The sequence below is a fragment of the Felis catus genome, chromosome A1 (assembly GCF_018350175.1).
Source record: "Felis catus isolate Fca126 chromosome A1, F.catus_Fca126_mat1.0, whole genome shotgun sequence".
Classification (NCBI taxonomy): domain Eukaryota; kingdom Metazoa; phylum Chordata; class Mammalia; order Carnivora; family Felidae; genus Felis; species Felis catus.
Genome location: NC_058368.1, coordinates 25,839,662 through 25,858,498, shown reverse-complemented (window position 1 = coordinate 25,858,498; position 18,837 = coordinate 25,839,662). Strand labels below are relative to the sequence as shown.

General features: G+C 46.1%; 1 protein-coding gene across 11 annotated transcripts in view; it reads left to right on the top strand.

Moving 5' to 3' along the window:
• Nucleotides 1-18,837, top strand: part of GPALPP1 (GPALPP motifs containing 1) — a 73,378-nt gene that overhangs the window by 32,930 nt on the left and 21,611 nt on the right. For 8 of the 11 annotated variants that reach the window (XR_006594888.1, XR_006594890.1, XR_006594900.1 and 5 more), the window contains exons 11-13: nucleotides 2,504-2,706; nucleotides 12,075-12,371; nucleotides 14,556-14,661. The gene's annotated coding sequence lies outside the window, so the exon portion shown is untranslated. The remainder of the gene's footprint in view (nucleotides 1-2,503; nucleotides 2,707-12,074; nucleotides 12,372-14,555; nucleotides 14,662-18,837) is intronic. The other 3 variants (XR_006594891.1, XR_006594907.1, XR_006594892.1) reach the window with 3 other exon arrangements.

Sequence of the window (18,837 nt, the reverse complement as noted above, 5' to 3'; positions counted from 1 at the left end):
CAGAGAGGAGCAGAAAGCGAGATGGGCAGTAACATTGGTCCAGGCTGCGCTCTGAGCCTCCGAGAAGTGCAAGGAAGGTCCATGAGAGAACACTTGGTCAACAGACACAGAGTCCCGACGGGGTGGCCAAGAAGAGGCTGACAAACTGGGAGGGAGGGCTACGTGAAGCTAAAAGGGAGGAGACCTCACAGTATGCAAAAACCCTTTGAGAATCCAGAGCACACACTCCCCTGTCGGAGGTGGGCATACCAATGAGCTGTTTGGATCTGTCATAATGGTCCTAACCTCTTTGCCCTTCATGGCCCTGTTGGTGCCTCCTCTGTACTTTCCTTTGCCACCTGCTCTTCCCCTCCACAAACATTCTCAAGTCTCTCCCATTTTTTTTAAATTTTTTTTCAACGTTTATTTTTTATTTTGGGGACAGAGAGAGACAGAGCATGAATGGGGGAAGGGCAGAGAGAGAGGGAGACACAGAATCGGAACTGAGCCATCAGCCCAGAGCCTGACGCGGGGCTCGAACTCACGGACCGCGAGATCGTGACCTGGCTGAAGTCGGACGCTTAACCGACTGCGCCACCCAGGCGCCCCGGCTCTCCCATTTTTAAAAATAAAACGGCAACAATGAAGCTTTCTTGGTTGGACAATGGGCTGGGAATGGGGTTAAAGCTCATCTGTCATAGAAAGTTCTGAAACAGACACAAATACAAAGAAGGCATTTCAAGTCAGTGAGAAGGAAAATAGATTACTCAGTAAGTGATGTTGAGACTCCTGGGTAGACATGTAGGGGGAGAATTGGGTTAGATCTCTGTCTCTCACTGTAGACCAAAACAAATTCCAGACAGATCACATATTTTATAATGTCAAAAAAATGAAACCATGAAAGTACTGGAAGAAAATGTGAGAGAATTTACTTTTATAATCTCAGAATTGGATTGCCAAAAAATAAGTTAACACCCAGAAGCCTTAAAATAAAGCGTTGATAAATTGAACAATATTAAAAAAAAATTCTGTATAGAAAGCAGTCAAAAGACATATGAATATTTTGCAACTCACATCATAGACAAAAGCATAATTTCCTTAGCATTTGAATAACGGACAGAAGTCGATAAGAAACTCAACAATGGGGCACCTGGGTGGCTCAGTCAGTTAAACATTGGACTTCAGCTCGGTCATGATCTCATGGTTCGTGAGTTCGAGCCCCACTTCTCTCTCTCCCTCTCTGCCCCTCATGGGATTCTCTCTCTCTCCCATCTCTCTCTCTGCCCCTTGCTCACCTGCACCCTCTCTCTCAAAAAAAAGTAATTCAACAACCACAAAAAATCAACAAGCCAACAGATAAATGGGCAACAAATATGAACACAATTCATAGAAATAAAATAGTTTAAGCTTAAATATATGAAGAGAAACTCAACCTTGCTCATAAAAAAGAAATGCAAATTAAAACTACGGTAAGAAGTCGCTTTCCAGTTAATAGATTCACAAAAGTAAAAAATATTAAAATACCCTGTTGGCAAGAGTGGTAGGAAATGTGTTCTCCACATTGCTAGAAGGATGTAAAGTGGTGTGGCCTTTTTGACAACTTGTGAATATTCATAAAAATTACATACAGCAGAGGGACACCGTCGGTTAAGCGTCTGACTCTTGATTTCCGCTCAGGTCATGATCTCATGGTTCCTGAGACTGATCCCCAAATAGGGCTCTGCACCGTCAGTGCTTGAGATTCTCTCTCTCCCTCACTCTCTGCCCCTCCTCTGCTTGCTCTCTAAATAAATAAATGAACATTAAAAATTTTTTTTTAATTTTTTTTAATGTTTATTTATTTTTGAGAGCATGACAGAGCATGAAAATAAATAAATAAATAAATGAACATTAAATAAATAAATGAACATTAAAAATTTTTTTTTAATTTTTTTTTAATGTTTATTTATTTTTGAGAGCATGACAGAGCATGAGCAGGGAAGGAGCAGAGAGAGAGGGAGACACAGAACCCGAAGCAGGCTCCAGGCTCTGAGCTGTCAGCACAGAGCCAGATGCGGGGCTCGAACCCACGAACTGCGAGATCATGACCTGAGCCATAGACGCTTAACCGACTGAACCACCCAGGTGCCCCAGAAACCCATATCCTTTTACTTCTGTGACCCTATTCCCTAGCTTTGTCTCCTTTGTCCTTTGTTATGCTTCATCTAAGTCACTCTATAGTATTAGGATGCAGCAAAGGTCAGAAGCCCAATTCAAATTAAGAGGCGTTTGTGGGAGAAACTCCCCATCATTCAGAAGTAAACACAGAGCTCAGGAAGGGTGAGGGTGCCTGCAATCAGCGTCTCCAGCCCTGCGGACTCTTTCTTTTCTGAGTCTGCTCCCCTATGAGTTTCTGTGTCATCAACCTCAGGCCCCACAGGCTGATCTTCTCCATGTGGAAAAGAGCGTGGCCATTAACAGTGTTGAATTGGACATCTCACAGCTTTAGCCACACCAAGAACACTGCCTCCTTCTTTCGTTTCAGCACGCAAATTGCCAGGGAGGACAAACTGACTCTCCCGCATCTCCACTCCAGGCCCTGGCTACTGGAGCAGTTCATCACGGCTGGTGCCATGCTCTAGGCCTTGGCTGTGAGTCACATCAACCGCCTCCTCTCCCGTGACCCACAGATGTCACACGAAGGGAGATGGCCTGCGGGACCGTGCTGCAGAAATTGCCTGCTGGCAGGTGAGCATCTCAGGTAGCATCTCCATAGAAGCTTCCCAGGTCCACCTCTTGAAAGGCTTTGAGCTGTGCAAAACCTCAGTGCCCCCCGTGCATCAACACCTCCAGAAACTGACCCCAAGTGTGCTCCAAGATGGGGCGTCGGAGACCTAGTACGCTTGCTACATTCGGAAAGATGATTGTATTCTCCTGGGGTTCACCAGCAGACCTGCCTGCTTAGCCAGACAGAAGGTCTTTGTGTCTTAAGGGTGGACAGGAGACAAAGGAGCGGAAGACTTGCCTTCCTGGTTGAAGGTTGTTTGAGCTTCGAGGGAGAGTGAGCCCTCATATTTGGATCCTGATATTGAAAGCTCAGGATCTGGGCCTTCTGATGGTCTTTACTTGGGGGGGGGTGAAGGGTGACTCAGCTATCTACCCTCTCCTTGGGGACAGGGAAAACTGAGTACTCCCCACCCTGTCCCCAGGCCAGGGTATATGAATGCTAGAGCTGGGTATTGAAATTAAAAGAAAAAATTTTTTTAATGTTTACTTATTTTTGACACAAAGAGAGCATGAGCAGGGGAGGGGCAGAGAGAGAGGGGGACGGGGATCCCAAGTGAGCTCTGCACTGACAGCAGCGAGCCGGACGCGAGTCTCGAACTCACGAACCGCGAGATTATGACCTGAGCGGAAGTCGGTTGCTCAACGGACTGAGCCGCCCAGGAGCCCCTGAAATTTAAAAATGTTTTATCTCCTAAAAAATAATAATTTCTAGGGAGGACTCAGGCGTGGCTTGGGTCAGCAGCCCACCCCTGGATCAGTGAGCTGTAGCTGGAATGGAAGAGACACTTCTGTTCTAATCTGTGTTAGGTGCTCACTAGGCTGGATTGGTTTGGGGATGTCAATTCAAAATAACATGGCAGCTTCTTCAATAAACATGGCGGGGGGGAGGGCAGTTGTAGAAGAAGGGCCAGTGTTGAACAGTCAGCCCCATATGTCCACTACAGGCCTTCACAGGTGTCTTTTTGTCTACTTCCCCCTTAAATACAGTTGTTCCTCATAGTTGTCCTCTCTTCCCATTCTGCTTATTCTCCTATGATTTTGCTTTTTGTCTAGATACCCATGACCCTCAAAGCTAAATCTCCAGGCAGACTGCTTTCTTTAATTCAAAATGCCCTGCTTGCTGGACATATCCATGTGATGCTCCTAGGCCCTACATGACCAAATAGAATTCATTATTGGCTTTAAATTGAAATATGCTTGTAGAAGCAAAGAATATCTCTGGGAGAATACACAAGAGACCAGTAGGTGTAGCTTCCATGCTCCGACCTCTCCTAGATTCCCTCTTTTTTTTTTTTTTTTTTTTTTTTGAAAGAGAGAGAGAGAGCAGAAGAAAGGGAGAGAGAGAACCCCAAGCAGGCTCCTCACTGTCAGCATAGAGTCTGATGCGGGGCTCGAATTCACAAACTGTGAGATCATGACCTGAGTGGAAATGAAAAGTTGAACACTTAACTGACTGAGCCACCCAGGGACCCCTAGATTCCCTCTTTCTGTGAACAGGCACCACCATCAATGAAGTCTCCCGATCCAGACCCCAGGAGTCATTCTTGAACTTAGTTATGAACACAACACCATTAGAACAACCTTTGTAATTCATAAATTGGATTATGTTTCTCCCCTACTTAAAGTCTTTCAATGACTCCCTAGCCTTCAGACTCAAGTGCCCTGTCTTCGGACTAGCTCACGAAGCCTCTGCTGCAGGTGGGGGTATGTCTGTGCCTCCCTCCCAGCCTCTTTTTGTGCATCTCTGCTCACTCACACACCCCACCTTCTGCCCAGGGAACAACCTGGTCCTTCCAAGAGGTGCCTACCCAACTCAGCCAATGGTGCTGTGCTGGATTGACTCTACTACTGACACCTTCTCAGGTTTTCCCACCAGCACTGTCTTTGTACCTGCTTCTGACCACAGAGTAGCGAGCATATGAGCCCAGATAAAGGTGGGTGTTACTACATTTTGTACTCCAGTTTATTTTGAAGACAGAATCCCCTGCTTAATGGAATATTGTCTTTACTTCATCCTTCATCTTTGAGGGACTGGTTCTTTGAACATCCAGCTCAGAAAGGCACTCCAGTTTCACAGCTTCCCCGGCTTCCCCAGCTGGTGGGTCCCTCCCTCTGTCATGGTCCCATTTGCTTTTTTATTACCGGGAGCTATTCACCTGTTTTGCCCCTTCCCCACACCGCATGGTGAACTCTGTGAAGGCAATATCCTCTTCTTTCTTAGTACTATTTCTAGGGCCTAGCCAAAACGTAATGGATACCCTGTAACTTTGTGAGAAGGAAGGAGAGAAGGATGGAGATACGTGAATCCATGGAGGAAGACAATTTTTCCTTCCCAGATACTAACAGGAAAACATTGGGGGGTGGCGGGGGGAGCGGTTCCTACAGGATAAGGTAGAGCTAGAAATGTTAGAGATGCCACAAGGAGGCACTAGAATTCCACCTGGGCTCCCTCTGTCAAGAAAAGCCAGCTCCAATGACAGTGTCTTGACCTGGACTGGTGCCTTGTAACAGATGCCTGCCTGGTTGAGCCAAAATGGTCCAAGAGAGATGATTCGAAATGAGGAGCATGGGGGAAATCAACACAAGAAGGCTACAGCGCTGTCATGGCAGAGAGATGAATTGGTCACTCTAAAGGGACTCTAATGTGGCAGAATTCCCCCTCCACCTCTGGCCAACGTCCCCTCTTCCCCCCAGGGAGCCAGATCCAGACAAGAGCGTATTGTTCCCTTACCCCGGTTTTCCTCCTCCACTAATTAAGCAAAATGCTCAGGCTCATGATATAGGGATATCTTTCTACCGCCACAATAGGTCCCCATTGAATCCTTTCTTCCTCATTCAATGATAGATTGCAACTGTCGCAAATATTATTACCATTTCCCCCTTTCCTTCCCAAGAGGTCACTGAAACTTTCATCTCAGACCTTCGGACCCTAGATTTCTGTGCAGGCTGGCGAGAGAGGGAAAAAAAAAAAAAAATCCTTTGAAATTTCACATATATCTAACTCCTGCAAGGGACTGGGAAATGTAACCATGGAAACCAGAGCATGCCTGTAACCATGGAGACCCATTTAAACCAGCTGGGCCATTACCGTCTAGAAGCTGGTGGGGCTTGGCTGTTAGAAGGATAGTTAATATGGTCGAGTGATTTCAATTGTTTAGGTGAGAATTTTACAGATATTTTAAGCAATTTCTAGGTAGTGCCAATACTTTAAAATGTTCGAGAAAAAGCCTCTGTTAGACTAATTTCTAAAGGATCCTCCAAATGTCTTCTCCGCCCTCTTACCGCACCTCCAGAGCCATCACTTAATCAGACATTCATTCAGCAAACACATGCTAATCACCACGGTGTGCTGGGCACTCTGCTGGATCCCACCATATATGTATCCCAGATAATATACTCTGTCTGTTCCATCAGCTTTAATGCTGAGCCAAGTCCTTGAATAAAGGGTCTATTTATCAAAAGCCTTCTTTACCAGAATGCATCGGAATTTGGCTTTGTGGGAAGGCTGGGTGGCTCAGTCAGTTAAGCACCAGAGTTCAGCTCAGGTCGTGATCTCAAGGTTCGTGGGTTTGAGCCCCGCATCAGGCTCTCTGCTTTCAGCGCTGAGCGCACTTCCTATCCTCTCTGTCCCTTGCTCGCTTTCTCTCTCTCAAAAATAAATGAACATTGGGCGCCTGGGTGGCCCAGTCGGTTAAGTGTCTGACCTCGGCTCAGGTCATGACCTCACAGTTCGTGAGTTTGAGCCCTGCGTTGGGCTGTCTGCTGTCAGCACGGACCCCCCTTCTGACCGATCCTCTGTCCCCCCCTCTCTCTGCCCCTTCCCCACTTGCCCTCCCCCATAAATAAATAAATAAACAAACAAACAAACAAGCACTGTGTTTCCAGTGAGATGTGAACTAGCCTTTTGTCACTTGGAGGAAACTTCCACCAGCCATTGTCACAGAAGTGCTTCACAAAGCCAGATCCTTCTGTCTGTCCTATGTCTTTTGTTCTTGCCCTGCACCACGGATAACCCCATCGCTGCCTGGCAACCACAGCTTCTAGAGCCTGGTGACAGTTTGGTTTGTGAGCTGCTTTGTGGTGTGTTTTGTACCCCATTGTGGTTAAAAGACAGAGCTGGAGTCAAATCACTTGTTCCTGCCAGCTTACCGGTGTGTGACCCTAGGCAAGTCACTGGAATTCTCTGAACCTCAAGTGTCCTCTCTAGGAAGAGAAAACAAAGCCTGTCCCTTTAGGTTGTTTGGGGACAAGGTCACACAGGCTAACAGTTTTATCTCCTGGTCTTAGCTGCATCCCCCAGGGTCACTCAGCAAACTTTTACACTTTCACGTTCTTCGGTCCCTATTTTACTCAACAGCCGGTCCACATCTTTACAACCTCCAACCGTGCACCAGAGACCTTTTGGCTCAGCAGATAGCGATGGTGACAATGACAGCAGTAACAACAGCTGTTACACGCCGCCTGTTGTACACCTGTTCTAAGCCCTTCGCATATTGTAACTCACTTGATTCTCACAGCAATCCATTGCGGATTCTTATCCTATCCGTTAGGCAGATGAGGAAACTGAGGCACATGGTGTTTGGGCGTTTGTTTCTCAGGGTCATAAGCTAGTGAACGGCAGGAAGAGAACGTGAACTCCAGCCGTGCCTCCGGAGTCCGCCCTCTCCACCATTACGTGGTAGCTGCCCTCTCTCCAGTGACTGTGCCAAGCCCTGGCTCACTGGGAATAGAGTCCATGGGCACAGAGCTCAGATGTCTCCTGTTCAACCCCTGCACTCGCCACACTACCCACATCTTCCTCAGCACCTGTCCCGACAGCCTTCCTCAATGTTTCTGAGGAAAGGATCAGCCTTCCTCTAATCGTCCACCCGCCCCGCCTCAAGTTCCTTGCTCCCCTGATTATTCCCCTTTTCCTGACCCCCAATCCTTCCTCTCATCTGGCGCTTGCCTCTCAGTGGGTGGGTCAGTCCAAGGCTCTCTTATCTTATTAACAAAAAAAGAAAATGTGTCTCTCTCTGCTTGTCATCCTCTCCTTATACAGCCAAGCTCCTGGAAAGTTTCTACCTCGTCTAGGCTTCCTGACTCAACGCTCTACTGAAACTGCTCTCCCAGTGGCCCCTCAAACTTCTAGAATAAAGCACCTTGTTAAGGTGCTGATCCTGTTCATCCCTTGTTATATTCCTTACATCTGGAGGTCTTTAACCTCTGTCACCTCTCTCTGGGGACTGTCCATGTCATGTCTGTATATTTAGCCATAACTTTTTCTGAGTCTCCGAGCAGTTAATGAAAATGAAGATGGATCATTGGGACCTAGAGGATCCTCAGGCTCCTCATGGTCGACGGCCCACTGCCATCCACCCAGGAGGCCATCCCCAAACCAGAAGTCGTCCTCCAGTCCTCGCCTCTCACCCATCTCACCAGGACCTCTTACATGTATATCTTAAATAGCTCTTCTTTCTGTTCCTCGTCTCATCCCCTCCACCATTGCCTTGGGCTGGGTCCTCATCCTTCGCCGCCATATTAAAGTCACCTCCCTACCTTATGCCTCAAGTATAATGATATCAGCAAGGTCTTTCTAATATCAATCCATTGCTCAAAGTTCCTCAAGGATCCTCAATGACAATATAATGAAAACGAATTCCTTATGCCTAACAAGGGAGGCCCTTCATGACCCTTCCTCTCTCCAATCTCATCGGTTGTCTCTCTGCGCCCCTAACCTCTGCCTTTCTAGCTCTGGGGCTACAATGCTGAACTCCAAATGTAGTAATGGCCCCAGGCATTTCACGCACACTTCCTTGCTTGGCGCATTCCACCCCTTCTTTCTAGAACTGCTTTCTCAGTTTGTTTATCACCACCATCAACATGAGAAAGCACCTGCCAAATGCTGTCAATAACTGAACAAAAAGAGTTGACCATGCAGCAGACTAGCGCCACAGGGATGCATTAGTACAGATACCCATGTGTATGACCTAACCCAGTGGCACAGAGACATCCCCAATTCACACACCAGGTGACGGGTTGTACTCGGTGATTTCTAGGGTCTCTTCAAATTCTGACATTCTGTGAACAAAGGCATGAAACCAAGACATCCAGTCAAATCAACCACCACACGAGCGCCTATTATGTGCAAGTTGTTTCACTAAATGCTATCATAAGTGGGTAAGAATAAACCCCAGTATTTAGATCAAAGATAAATCTAATTAAAGGCCATTTACATGTGAGATCAGGGTGGTCAAACAGGGAAAGACAAAGGAGGGAGCTCATTCCAGTGTTCGGCTAACACTTGTTAGGGCCCAGCTCCGCCAGGTTCCATGTCAGGAGCTGGGGCATAACAACAAAACCATGTGCTTGCTGCCCTCAGTGCCTGGCCTGGTGAGGCAGACAGACATCCAGCCATCAAACGCAAAAGGCAGGGGGGAAATGGTGTGATTGCTTCTTCCTAGAGAGAGAGAGAGAGAACACAGGATGGGGCATAGACCGGAAATAAATTTCCCAGGCTTGGTATTTGGTATGGCTCTTAAGGGGCTAATGAGTTTTTTCAAGTGGGGAAGGGAGAGTTCCACAGCGAGAGAACAGAATGAACAGGAGAAGCACATAGAGTTCGCAGCTGTGGCGCCTTGGAAACCATTGATTTTCTCCAGGACGCGCACAGCAACAGCTGAGCAACTTGCTCCGAACTCCAGGGGCTCCTCCTCCGGGGCCCGAGTGGAGGGGTAGCGTGTAGTCCTGTGTGGCTGGAGAACACAACATTGGTTGCAAAGCAGGGAAATACAGCAGGGTCACAAAAAAGCCAACACAAATTTCTCGGGTATGCAGAAGGAAAAGCAATTTTGAGTTTAATCTCTCACTGATCTAGCCTTCCTTCTCTGCCCTACCCACACCTTTGCCAAGAACAGAAGTAACTAAGTAGCTAATACAATAATTTCACCATCCATGTAGATAACATGTGTCTCTCAGTAACTCACCTTGCCCTCTGCTTCTCTATCCAACAGAGCGCTGAGGGCTATGGTTTTTACAACCCCATGATGTCCAAAAAGAGTTGGGGTCTTTTTTTTTTTTTTAATTTTTTGATACATTGATTTATTTTTGAGAGACAGAGAGAGATAGAACACAAGTGAGGGAGGGGCAGAGAGAGAAGGAGACACAGAATCCGAAGCAGGCTCCAGGCTCTGAGCTGTCAGCACAGAGCCCGACGCGGGGCTCGAGCCCACAAACTGCAAGATCATGACCTGAGCCGAAGTCGGACACTCAACTGACTGAGCCACCCAGGCGCCCCAAGAGTTGGAGTCTTAAGAAGCTATGATAGCACCTCTTTCCCCTTGGGTGCTGCCTGCCATGCTGGCATTTGAGGCTGAAAGTCCATGGTTACTCTGGTCTAACTTAGCCGGAGCCAGCCAGCCAGCAGCACTCTCGACTCTGGGCCCCCCACACTCAGAGGTCTGGGATTTCCAATCAAGTCTGGCTTGGGTGCTCTTCCCTACACAGGTCTTTGCTGTAGAACAACCTCCTCACCACATCTTGAGCTCCTCAGCTGGACTCTACATTTCACCTGTGCCACACTGGAATCAAGGACATCTCTGGCCATTAACCCTCAGAGATCCCCTCTCCTTAAGCAAGATGAATAGTTGCACCCAGGAGCAATTCAAAATATTTACATTTCTTAAATGTTTATTTACTTATTTTGAGAGAGAGAGAGAGAGAGAGAGCATGAGCAGGGGAGGGGCAGAGAGAGAGGAAGAAAGAGAATCCCAGGGAGAGATGTCAACACAGAGCCGGATGCGGGGCTCAATCCCACGAACCACGAGATCACGACCTGAGCCAAAACCAAGAGTCAGACGCTCAACTGACTGAGCCACACAGGCGCCCCGCAACTCAAAATATTTCAAAGCCCTTGAAGAGATATCTGCACCCTCATGTTCATAGCGTTTTTCACTACAGCCAAGATGTGGAAGGGACCCAAGTGTCCATGGATGGATGAATGAATAAGGAAAATGTGGTATGTACATACAATGGCATGTAATTCAGCCTTTAAAAGGAAGAAGATCCTGTCAGGTGCTGCAAAATGAATAAACATTTAGGGTATCGTGCTAAGTAAAATGCAAAAGGACAAATACTCTAGGTTTCTACTTACACGAGCTCTCTAGAGCAGTCAGATTCACAGAAAGAGAAAGGGGCTGGAGGAAGAAGGAAAAGGGGAGTTTTCTTTAATAGATACAGAGTTTCAGATTTGCAAGACTAGTAAATTCTGGAGATCTGCTGTACAACGATGTGAGTACTTAATACTACAGAACTACACTTAAAAAGGTTAAGATGCTAGGGGCACCTGGGTGGCTCAGTCGGTTAAGTGTCCGACTTCGGCTCAGGTCATGATCTCGCGGTTTGTGAGCTCGAGCCCCACGTCGGGCTCTGTGCTGACACCTCAGAGCCTGGAGCCTGCTTCTGATTCTGTGTCTCCCTCTCTCTCTGCTCCTCCCCTGTTTGCCCTCTGTCTCTCAATAATAAATAAACGTTAAAAAAAAATTTTTTTAAAAGGCTAAGATGCTAAATTTTATGTTATGTGGGGTTTTTTTTACCACAATAAAAAAAAACCCAAAATATTTTTTTTTAATTTTTTTTTTCAACGTTTATTTATTTTTGGGACAGAGAGAGGCAGAGCATGAACGGGGGAGGGGCAGAGAGAGAGGGAGACACAGAATCGGAAACAGGCTCCAGGGTCCGAGCCATCAGTCCAGAGCCTGACGTGGGGCTCGAACTCACGGACCGCGAGATCGTGACCTGGCTGAAGTCGGACGCTTAACCGACTGTGCCACCCAGGCGCCCCCCAAAATATTTTTTAAAAATTTAATGTTTATTTATTTTTGAGAGAGACACACACACAAAGCACAAATGGGGGAGGGGGAGAGAGAGAGAGAGAGAGAGAGAGAGAGAGAGAGAGAGAGACAGAATCCCCAAGCAGGCTTTACCAGGAACGGTGAGATATGACCTGAGTCAAAGTCGGATGCTTAACCGACTGAGCCATGCAGGTGCCCCCAAACCAAAACATTTTAAAAACCAGTAAAGCATAAGCACCACACAATCCAAATGGACACTGGTGTTTACTAACCGGATCAGGCAATCAGAATGGGCTGTGAACCACCAGGACAGCTCCACCCGCGCAGAGTGGCACAGGAGCACCCTCGAAGGCCTCCGGCCCCCGCAGCTTTCCTACATTCCATCTCCTGTCCAAACCCATTCCCGCCCACCCTCCTCTCCTATCTCCTGCTCCTCTTGTTCTCCTCTCCATAATTTCTCATGCCTGGGAAGACTTTTCTTTCATTTATCGCTCATAGTTTTTAGGTGCAAGGCACAGAACCAACTCTGGCAGAGTGAAGGGGCAAAGGGACTCATCAGAAGGCACTGGAGAGCCGGCAGGATCCCTGGGAGAGCCAGAACCAGGCGCCGAGGCTCTGCAGTGGGGAACAACGCTCACAACAAGGCTTTAGAAACACTGCTGTTGCTATGGACACTGGACCCCGCAGGTTCCTCCACTGACAACACTGGGCACCGTATGCAGCCAAGGTCCCTGTCATCACCCAACACCAGAACACCTGCTTCTTCCAAGTCCCAGCTTCCTAATCAATGTCAAGGTACATGTATATATCTGACTGGCACATGCCTCACTTATATTCAAGGGAAGCTAGGAAAGCAAGTATCTGTGATAGTCTCGTTTCTTTTTTTAAAGTTTATTTATTTATTTTGGAGAGACACAGAGAGAGCACAGCAGGGGAGGGGCAGAGACAGAGGGGGACAGAGGATCCGAAGCGGGCCTCTGCTCTCTGACAGCAGAGAGCCCAGTGCAGCACTTGAACCCACAAACCGTGAGATTATGACCTGAGCTGAAGTCAGAGGCTTAACCAACTGAGTCACCCAGGCGCCCTGGGTCTGATATTTTCTGATTCCATAGCGGGTGTGGTCTCTGGTCAAATAGAGAAAAGGGCTTCAAAGTTTGTACAGTCAGTATGACTATCACGCTATAGACTCCCCTCACATCTTATTTTCCTACTTTATGGTATTATTTGCCTCTCTGTCCTGGAAATTAGGCTTGCCAGGCTTAGCAAATAAAAATACAAGATGCGGGGCGCCTGGGTGGCGCAGTCGGTTAAGCGTCCGACTTCAGCCAGGTCATGATCTCGCGGTCCGTGAGTTCGAGCCCCGCGTCAGGCTCTGGGCTGATGGCTCAGAGCCTGGAGCCTGTCTCTGATTCTGTGTCTCTCTCTCTCTCTGACCCTCCCCCGTTCATGCTCTGTCTCTCTCTGTCCCAAAAATAAATAAACGTTCAAAAACAGAAAATTTTTAAAAATAAATAAAAAAAAATACAAGATGCCCAGTTAAATTTGAATTTCAGACAAACAAGTAATTTTTTAGTGTCAGTATGTCCCGTACAGTATTTGGAACACACTTATGTTTAAAAACTTTTCATCGTTTGCCTGAAATTTAACAGGGCAACCTGCATTTTATCTAGCAACCCTCCTTGGGGTTCTCTTCTACATGACGCTACACTTTTCTACACTATACCAGGGCCTGGTTCCTAGGTACGCTAAAGATGTTAACGTGCAAAATCCATATTCAAGACAGGCCCGACTGCCTAATCCTGGTTTTAAATGCCAAAAAATGGAAATCACCCAGCCTTTCCCTTTGCACCCATAACAGATTTTCATCTCCTTCAAATCAGATACGTGCCTAGAACCAACTAAGGGGAAAATTATGTCCTTGGGAAAGCAAAGGAGAGAAGCACATTAATATTCTAAAAACAATCACCCTGTTGCAGTAAGAAAAGGTGGAGTAAGCAGTGCAGAAAGATGGGCTCTCTCAAATTCTAGGACCTAAGGTGGCTCTGACTCACATTTGACAGGGCTTTAATAGGAGGTGAAACTATAAAGCAATGAAACTGGTCTTCATGTGCTGTGTATGGAAATGCGTCTTGTGATTCAATGATTACTGCAGCTCTCACCTCCCACGTGGCAAGGTGGATCCGTTACCCAACTGTCAATTTGTTCCTTTGATGTGCAAAGGCAAATGATTTTCAAAGCCACCGCATTTCCATTTCCATATATTACAGAAAATTACGGGACGATTTTGTAACGTTACCTAAAATCATAGATAACGCAAATAAGGAGCACAACTTTGTCAAATTCTTCTAAAGCAACACACACAAAGCTCCTTCACTTGGGTCTCCCTGAAAGAAAAAATTAGACCTTCCCAAACCGGTGTCAGCTTTCTCTGGGCTGCCAGCTGAACCACAGTGGGACAGTTCCAAGCCCCCCAAAAATAAATGGTGTGTCTGAGGGCTGATGCACATGTTACAATATATTTTACTAGCCAGCCTGGGTCCTTGGGAAGAGAACTGATTTACGTATTTGCTTAAATTAAACCTTTTTTGCGATTCCTCTATTTCGGAGTTTTTTGCGCGTTGTTCCCTCCTCCTAGAACCCTCTTCCTTGCTTCTTCTAGTGAATCCCTTAGACCTCTGCCTCGGGAAAAAGTCAATCTTCTGACCCCTCAGACGGGATCAGGACTCCTCTTTATAGTTTCCCAGTTTGCTCTACCATTGTATCACAGTTTATTAGGATATAGTTCTGAGAGTTGGGGGGTAGTGTCTTATCTCCTTGTCTTCCTCAGCAATGACAGTTTGAGCTGCTCATATACCAGCCCCAGACCATTTTTCCCAGCCTCCCTTGCAGCTAGGTGTGGCCATGTGACTAGCGTCTAAGCTAATAGGAAAAGTTCACCTTCGAGTGAAGTCTCCTCTTTCCTTTTTCTCTCTCTCACAGGCTGGAAGGCAAGTAGGTGAATGGTCTTCACCTTTGCAGGGATAAAGGGATGAAAAGAACCTGAGTCTCCATCACCAAGAGCCATCAGACCAGCCCTCGACTGACGGTCAGGATTATTACTTGAGAAGTTAAACTATTTTCTTATTTAAGTCACTGTTTTGTGTCTCTTATTAAAGCAGCTAGCTATAACCAGCAAATGCAGAGTTGAACCCAGGGCCACTTGACCCCAGAGACCAAAACCTGAACCACCACAATATGATGTTTTTTGTTTTTTTTCTTTAAATGTTTATTTAGTTTTGAAAGAGAGAGAGCACACACGCATGAGCAGGGAGGGGCAGAGAGAAAGGGGGACAGAGGATCCAAAGCAGGCCCCCCGCTGACAGCAGTGAGCCCAATGCGGGGCTCAAACTCACAAACTGTGAGATCGTGACCCGAGCCAAAGTCTGCTCAACGGACTGAGCCACCCAGGCACCACAACAACATGGTGTTTTTCCACACCACCCATATACCTTATAATCATCTATCATACACCTTATGTTATATACCACAGATCATATAGTGGAACACTTTGACAGAGGTGGTTCTCACTTCCTGAATTTATATTAGATCCCAAAGTGAATAAAAGATGGTACTTTATATATTTTTTTAATGTTTTTATTTATTTTTGAGACAGAGACAGACAGGGCATGAGCAGGGGAGGGGCAGAGAGAGAGGGAGACACAGAATCCGAAGCAGGCTCCGGGCTCTGAGCTGTCAGCACAGAGCCCGACGTGGGGCTTGAACTCACGGACCGCGAGATCATGACCTGAGCCGAAGTCAGACGCTTAACCGACTGAGCCACCCAGGCGCCCCAAAAGATGGTACTTTAAAAGACTGTAGATAAGCAATTTGGCTCCCCACATGCCAGGCAGCAGGCCATTCCTCCAGTTAGGAGAGACAGGAAAGCCAGCCACGACCAAGAGTCTTCACGTCTCTTACGGGTCAATATTGCCTAAGGCTGTCTTGTCCCTCTGCCATTAACATGAGTTGATGGCCTCAGAGGTGAAGAACCCTTACCCAGGGAGGAGACTAGTTAGCTTTGCATAATTTTGAACTTAATTTTTTTCTACGCCACACATAACTTTATGTAAATGCAAATCGTGGGGCGCCTGGGTGGCGCAGTCGGTTAAGCGTCCAACTTCAGCCAGGTCACGATCTCGCGGTCCGTGAGTTCGAGCCCCGCGTCAGGCTCTGGGCTGATGGCTCGGAGCCTGGAGCCTGTTTCCGATTCTGTGTCTCCCTCTCTCTCTGCCCCTCCCCCGTTCATGCTCTGTCTCTCTCTGTCTCAAAAAATAAATAAACGTTGGAAAAAAAATTTTTTTAATTATTAAAAAAAATAAATAAATGCAAATCGTATGTGCTTTTATCATCTCTGTTTCCTCCTTCCTGTCTTCTTCTTCCTCCCCTCCGACACCAGACAGTCCCACAACAACTCACCCGACAACTACGCGTGCTCTCATATTTTCCTCCATGCTCACAAAATTGGAAATAGAGATTTGAAGGGCTTTTTAACTTTTTTTTTCCTTGCAAAAGTGGAATATATGTGTGTACATTATAGACACTTTTCTGCACCGTTCTCTTCTCACTCAACAACACTTCATGGAAATCTCTCCAAGTCCGTTGATTTAGATTTAATTCAGCCTTGTTAATGCCTGGATAATAACCGATGGTGTTGTATACTATAAATTATTCAGTCACGGGCTTTGTTTCCAGCTTTTTGTCACAGCAAGGAATGCTGCAATAGCATCCATGTACATGTGTCTCCATGAACTCGTGGTTTTGCCTCTGTGGGATATTCCCAGGTATAGGCTTTCAAAAGATATATGAATTTTTAATTTTAATGAGCATTGTTTTCAGTTGCAATTGCTCGCTTCCCTAGAGCCATCTTTTTTTCCCCTCCCCTCCCTACAGGTGTCTTTCCCCACTTGCCTGTTATATCCTTCCTTTCTTTTATTTTCTGTAACTAAAAGGCTGACGTGTTTATTTTAGGTCAAATCTAATAGGCTAAAATGTAAACTACTTGTGCTAAACTACGAAAATACAATAAGTATTATTTCTAAAATTCATCAGCATATTAAAAGGCTCAAAAGGGAGAATCCCTCCTCTGCAAGGGACGGAGTGATTAAGAATGTAGCTATAGGTATGGGCCGCCTGGGTGGCTCAGTTGGTTGGCTGAGCATCTGACTCTTGATTTTGGCTCAGTTGGTTGGTTGAGCATCTGACTCTTGATTTTGGCTCAGGTCATGAGATAGAGGCTTGAATCAGACTCCACCCTGAATGTGAAGCCTGCTTGGGATTCCCTCTCTCCCTCTCTCTCTGCCCCCCACCCCCCCTTCTCTCTCTCTCTCAAAATAAATAAATAAGCATTAAAAAAAAGAATGTGGCTCTAGGTATGTAACGTGATACTCATTTTTCCTCTCTTTCTATATTTAATCAAGATACGTGTTCACAAATGCCCAATTACTATGACAACTAAATATTATCAGTAAGTAGCAAACTAAGCAGTAATCTGCCAATGTTTCTTAGGTAATTCGTTATATGGGGTATTGCTTTCCTAAGGCATAACCTGCCCCCCAAATCCCACTCCCAGGACTATTAATGCCTTTGACAAGTATTTGTGAAGTTACTGCTACATGCTAGGCACTGTGCTAAATCATGGGCACATAGCAGTGAATAAGATCCTACTGGGACAAGATCCCACTCTTACAGAGCTTATCTTCTAGCTGAAGAGAAAGATTTTAAACAACTAATTACACATGTGTTTGGATAATATTTTTTTAAGTTTTTATTTATTCATTTAAGTAATCTCTACACCCAATGTGGGGCTCGAACTCACAACCCCAAGATCAAGGGTCACATGCTCTTCCCATTGAGCCAGCCAGGGGCCCCTGAATAATATTTTTATTCTGATAAAATATGCATAACATAAAAATTATTTAAGCCACTCTATTGTGTCTCGTATTAAAGTTGCCTGTATCCAATGAATACAGATTTAAACATTTTTAAGTATACAGTTCAGTGGCATTAGGTACATTCACATGGCTGTGCAACCGTCAGCAACTTCCAGCTCCAAGTAACTCTTTTCATCTTGCAAAACTGTAACTCTGTACCCATTAACTACTAACCCCATCCCCTCCTCCCCAGCCCTTGGCAACCACCATCCTGCTTTTTGTCTCTATGAATTTGAGCGCACTCGTGTAAGTGCATCATACAGTGTGTCTTTTTGTGAGTGGCTTACTTCACTTATTATAATCCTGTCAAGGTTCATCTAGGTTGTAGCATGTGACAGAATTGCCGTTTTTTTTTTAAGGCTAAACAAATCTTATTCTCTGTACAGATCATATTGTGTTTATCTGTTCAGTAGTGGACACCTGTGTTGCTTCCACCTTTGGATGCTTTTAAACTTACTTTTCTTGTCTTCTCTTTTTAAACTTTCCTTTCCCCTTTCCTTTCCTTTCCTTTCCTTTCCTTTCCTTTCTAAGAACCTTAAGCTTCTCACTAGACTGGTAAAGATTGGCAAATTATTTCTCCCACATAACTTTCACTACTCATTCCCAGACGGAGTAAATATGTGTGTGTGTGTGTGTGTGTGTGTGTGTGTGTGTGTGTGAATACTATTTTAAAAATATTAACCAGGGGGCACCTGGGTGGCTCAGTCAGTTAAGTGTCCACCTCTTCGTTTTGGCTCAGGTCATGATCTCACAGTTCATGAGTTTGAGCCCCACGTCAGCTCTGTGCTGACGGCTCAGAGCCTGGAGCCTGCTAAGGATTCTGTGTCTCCCTCTCTCTCTGCCCCTCCCCTGCTGTCACTCTGTCTCTCTCCATCTCTCAAAAATGCATAAACATTAAAAGAAATAATAATAAAAGAAATAAAATAGTGAAACTGTGTTCATTGTCCCAGAGGAGGTGTGGCAGGGCAAAAAGTTTTTCCAAGGGTTTCTCTGGCTGCTGTTGCCCAAGAACCTAGGTGCTTAAGGAAATAGAACCAGATAGGACTCTAGGTGTCTTAACAGTCAGCTTCATGGACAGATAACAGTAAGACAAAATGGTCACCCTCTAATAACTTCTTTTCCTCCTCTTCTCCCTTCAACTACAGAAACTTACGCCTGGGGGGCCTGGGGGGCTCAGCCGGTTAGGCGTCCGACTTCGGCTCAGGTCATGATCTCACGGTTTGTGGGTTTGAGCCTCATGTCGGGCTCTGTGCTGACAGCTCAGAGCCTGGAGCCTGCTTCGGATTCGGTCT